Here is a 6,104-nt window from a genome sequence, read left to right on the forward strand (position 1 = left end):
TAATGTATTGATTTTAATGTGGAGATTCATCATAACCACCTAATTAACTTTAAAATGTGGCCTTTAAATATGTGATCTTGGACCTCTCTTTTGCCTTATGATATTACGGTATTACGGTCATGTCCCGCGAATGTAGGGATACACTTAGCAAAGACCCTTCGATTAAATCATCATAAAATAAATCATGGTCCCTCGGATGTTGCCTTCGAAAATACGATTTTGTCCCTCGATGCCCCTTCGGTGTAGCCTACGGTTAAATGATGATCGTCCCTTCGAATGCTAAGGTATCCTTACAACTGTTGCCTTCAATGACCTATCGATGACCCTACGATGACCCTTAAACATCCAAAGGGTAAAATTACTTACTTCTCAATAGTAAGGACAGTTTTACCCTCATAAGGATAGGAAATGCCCATAACGACCTTAGGAAGGTATAACTCTCAATTACTGGATCATAACCTAAAATACTTTTTACACCTCACACATTTCTAAACTATTTTTTAAACAATTTTCAAAACTAAACGAGATAACCACTTTGTATACATTCATACAAGAATCATTACAAAGTTAAATTCTCTTTTCAAACATTTTTCAAGCAATTCACCGACACTTTTTCAGACAAGAAGATAAGTGATCCAGCAATTAAGAGCCCATGGATAACCATGGATACAAAGGGTGCTAACACCTTCCCTTTGTATAATGTACCTCCCGAACCCAAAATCTATTGAGGTCTTTCCTGTTCTTTTCCACCTTTCCTTATTGGATAAAAGAAAAGTCGGTGGCGACTCTTGCTATCCGCGACATTGCGATAAAAAGCAAAACACCCCAAGTCAGTTCACCGTATGACAACCATCTATGTACTTTGTCTTACAGGTTAATAATGCAACTATTTGTTGCTTCTTGTATCACCATGAAATGGGAGCTCCTATATAAATAAACATGTAACATGTAGTGCTTCTTCTGTATAATTTGTCCCCGCATCAGTCTGAGTCTGAATAACATATCGGCCCAGCATCATCTGACACTCCGGATGGAAATAAAATACCATACCTCAGAGTCCCTTTTAAATACCTTAGTATCCTAACTACATCTTGGTAATGTGACCATTTTGGTTTAATCATAAACCTACTTAACGTTCCAATTGTGTAACATATGACAGGCATGGTGTTACACAAATATCTTAGAGAGCCAACGAATTATTTGAAAGTTGTAGAATCTACTTCCTCATTATTACCAACAACATCATGTTTATGGTTTGTCTTAGCAGCTGTGACTGCACACTTATAATTCATCGGCTCAAATCTCCTCAGCAACTCAAGCTCACACTTCAGTTGGTGCACAATGATTCCCTTATCAGTGTGTAAAATCTCCATCCCAAGAAAATATATCATGTTTCCAAGGTCAGTCATATCAAATGCTTTCATCACCATCCTTTTGAACTTGTTTATCTCAGAATTACAGTTCCTTGTCAATAGTATGTCATCTACATAAAGACACACCAAGATTACATCGTCATTAGAGGTATGTTGCACATACACACCAGGAAGGTGAGAGAAACACAAGAAGGGGGGTTGAATTGTGTTGGCTTTTCTCAAACTTTTTCTTCTTTTACTTCTGTTTGATTCTTAATCAGATTCTGAACACTTATCTCAGAGTCTGAATCAGAATCACTCAGAGTCTGAACTCTTGAATATCTTTATCATATTTTGAACACAATCTGACTCAGAGGTAAACAAGTGATAACAGCGAAATATAGTTCAGAAGCAAGTAAAATAAAGCAAGAGACACATGCAGTTATATTGGTTCCTCTCACAACTTGAGAGTAGTCCAGTCCCCTTGTACTTCCAAGGGATTTCCATTATAACCAAACTGGTCACAATTGCTCAAGCACACAAGCAAGAGACTTCTTTTGCTCAAACACACAAGTAAGATACTTTTTTGCTCAAGCACACAAGTAAGAGACTTCCTTTGTTCAAACACACAAGTAAGAGAGTTTAAATGATCAAACACACAAGCAAGAGACTTTTGACTCCACAACAAACTGTTAAGAGATTTGGGTAACAACTACACTTGATAAACAATCAGAGGTGTAGACAAAATACAACTTAAAAAGACTCTAAGAGTTAAGAACTTCTAAAATATACAAGTGATAAGATGTTCTAAGTGTATTAAATTTGACAGCGTGACTTCTTTATGATTGTCAAGGTTCAGAGTCTGTAGCAATATGTTGATATATAGTTTGGTGGTATTCTTCTTCTGATCTTCTACTCCTTATATAGGGAGGGAGAAAAGAGACGTTGAATACTTTCACCAAAAGATTGGGCTAACTTTGTACTTGATTAAACACATCAACAAAGCACCTTTCTGCAAGAGGAATTATCCGTTGAAGCTCAGACATCAAAGGGGATATTTTTCCTTAAGTCTTCACATGATCAAAAGGTCTCCGAGTCTTCCAGAGTTGCCTCGATTGAAGAGACTCTACTTCAGAAGTTAACTTCCTTCAGACTTCACTCTTCAAAGGCTAAACACTTCATATTCCACTTCTTAGCTTCTGAAGCATCAGAGTCACCAGAGGCTGACTTTCTTCAGATTTGACTTCTTCAGAGTCTAGATCTTCCATCAAAGGAAAAGTCTTCAGAAGTGATCTTCAGAGCCAGAGTCTGGTCTACAAATGGAGATTCCTTAAGCTTCTATTTATCTATTCTTAATCATATAATCCTACATACTTGAACAGATATTAGAATGCTCAATTGTTCTTTCAAATCTTTGTTATCATCAAAATCCAAGTGATATGATATCAACCAATTTTGTTCCAACAATATCCCCCCTTTTTGATGATGACAAACAATAGTATTTAAGAATAATGGTTGTTAATTTAATTAACATGTTGACTTTAGAGTCTGATGTTTGTAAGCTCCCCATGAGTCTGATAATCCAGAGGGTGAGGTTTGTAAGCTACCCCTAAGTCCTATACAGGTTAATTAAATTCCTTTAACAACATAATAACATTAATATTTAGAAATTATAGTAAGCAGCAGTAGAATAATCATCAGATTCGGGTGCTTAAATACTCTTTTATCTCTCCCCCTTTTGTCATCAATAGAAAGATATAAAAGGTAAGGGAAAGAGAAGAAACTTAAGAGAAATAATGTATGGGAGAAAAAAATAATTCTGAATAAAAATGAGTTAAAGTTAGTCTTTACTTCCCTTTAGTCAAATAAATTTTTGAAAAGATTAGGCTAGTATGGTTGTTAAAGACAACTTCAATTTTCAAGAAGATCAAATCTCGGCTCTAACAACTGAGTACAGATAAGTAGGGATCAGAACTGGGAAGACGTGCATGAAGACCAAGACCAACTTCTCTTTCCTGTGTTCATTGGTTCACAAAGATCAAAATTGACTACTCTTTATCCCGTACATATTATAAAGAGCAAATTTGCATTATCAACAAGATCACATTCCTCTTTTTCAAACTCATTTTCCAAACCCGAAAAATTAAATTGGCTACGTCAAAATGATCAACGCGAAATATACTTTCGAAAAACAGACAGGTTTTGGTCAAATTTAGAAGTGAAAAATGCCCGATTGAAAAAGGCTCAAGCTGATAAAAATGCGACAGTAAACAACGCCGAAAAAATAAAATGAGCACACCAGGTTGAACTACACAGACTGTGGATCAATAAAACTGGCGTCTGCAAACTCGATTTTTTTGAAAGTTTTCGCCCGCTAATTTTACGTATATTTGAGAACCAATTCAACTGATTTGTCTATAGATCCAAAAATTTATTCGGATGACCGTGGATTGACCTAAAATATTGCATGAGGTGATGAAAATGCATGAAATGCAATTGAGTTAATTTTTGAATTTAAAACGGATTGAAAGTTGACCGAATGTAGACTTTTACTGAACTGGATGAATGACTGACTAAACTATGATGTAAATGCTTCGATGAATAAATGTTTGGGGCAAAATTAGGATATGACAACAACAATATTAATAGTGATGTTTGACGTACCAGATCTATGAAGAAGAAGTAAATAAAATGATTTGGATCTCTGAAGAAGAAACAAGAGCATTAAACACATAACATCTTTATATTGAAGATGTTATGTATTTATGGCTCTCGTTGTTTAGGATTCTTCGTTAGGATTCTGTTTGTGTTGTTTAGACAACTGAAACTGAATGATACAAGTTAAAGCTATATATATCAGACAAACTGAACTCACCTCGATTGGAAAGAAAATCGAGGTGAAAAGTAGCGTACTTTTAAATTTAAAATAAAATATTCAAGAATGTGTCATTTTTAATGAGACAAAAATATAGTGGGATTCGAAGCATATATATATTAAATAGGTTTACCTCTCAATTTTCTAAATAAACGATATAATATATTATATATTTTTAAATAAAAAATAGAGTGCGTCTAAAAATTATACCTCATTATTTTAATTCATAAGATAAAATCATCGTCATAAAATATATTATTTATAGAAGTGCTACGTGACTCTTTCAATGCTACCTTATAATCAACAAACTCGTCATCTGCATACATTGCGTAGCGTAGTTAACATGGAATTGTTAAAAATTACATTAAAATCAGTTAGTCTTCTTGGAAAGTTTTGATCTTTTTAATGAATAGTTTCAACTTTAGACTCTTCGTCTGAACCAACATCATGTACATCTATTTCATCATTATCTTCTATCTCAATGTCACTTTTCTTGATCTCTAAATTAATTTAGCAGTTGGAATTAGACACTTATTTTTCTTCCAATTCCAAACTTCTTCTTCCATCCCATTTACATCTTTTCTAACCTCAACTTTTTTGAGCATATGATTAGCACATCAATTCCTAGGAGTTAGATCACATATTCTTTCTCTCTCCTACTCTTTTTTTTCTTCTAGATTTAAAATTAATAAATTAATTAAGAATAATGCTAATTTATGAAAACTAAATAAAGAGGTATTATCTTAGGAATTATGAATTGGTTATATTAAAAATATATAATTTAATTTTTTAATTATTATTTCTAATACAATTTTTTTATAAATATTTTTTTAAAAAATTATCTATTAATTAATTATAGGAGCTCGGGTAAGATGGCATTGAGTCTCCAAACCTTTTATCTTTTTAAATTAAGACTAAGTTTTAATTAAAAATGGCGGAGAAAGATATTTTGGAGAGAAAATTGGAATTATGAGAAGTAAAAAGAAATAAGAAAGAAGAGAGATTTTTTTAATTATTATTTTTTATTATAAAATAAAATGTCTCCTAAAAGCTAAATATCTCATCTATATTAAAATTATTTAGTTTTAATAATTGCATAAATAAATTTTTATTTTTATTACAAAATAATCTAATAAATTTAAAATAAATAATAATAATTTACGGAATCCTTTGATGGATTGAATTGAATCCAATCCATTAACCAATTTTTATGATACTGATGGATTGTATGAATTTTTAAGTAGATGAGTTTAATGAATATTTCGTTTAGTAAATTTAATTGTCACATTTAATTTAGATGAAATAGTTCTTTTGCAGTGTTATGTATGAAATAATGAAATTTCTACATATTGATATGTACCACTTTTTCCAATCAACTAATGTAATTTACTGTTGAAATGATCCTAAAAATAAGGAGGGAGACTCATCATTTACTAGATCTAAGTGAAAACTTCCCAAGTTAATGTACAAAAATTACATTTTAGGGCACAATCTTATCTTCATACCCAGGTATTGCATTTTACGGCACAATCTTATCTTCATACCCAGGTATGCAGACTCGCGAGTTGATTTGTAGAACCGGACGATCTTACTATTTAAATCTAGCATTATGTGCTATGTTGTTAATGAAATTGAAGTGAATTGTTAAAATCGATGAAGTGAATCTGGGTCAGGTTATTATTATATTATATATGGGTAGAATCAGATCTTGTATGAGTGAGGCGCCACACCGCCATCATAGTCATCGATGTGTTTGGTGTGACAAAAACAAAAGATGTCACTGCTCAACTTTGTAACGAAGTTTGCATATGAAGATGAATAACAATCAATAGGGAAAGGGGAGGTAGAGAAATATTTAAGGCATAATTAGTTATCAA

The sequence above is a fragment of the Lathyrus oleraceus genome, chromosome 5 (genome assembly GCF_024323335.1).
Source record: "Lathyrus oleraceus cultivar Zhongwan6 chromosome 5, CAAS_Psat_ZW6_1.0, whole genome shotgun sequence".
In the NCBI taxonomy this organism is placed as follows: domain Eukaryota; kingdom Viridiplantae; phylum Streptophyta; class Magnoliopsida; order Fabales; family Fabaceae; genus Lathyrus; species Lathyrus oleraceus.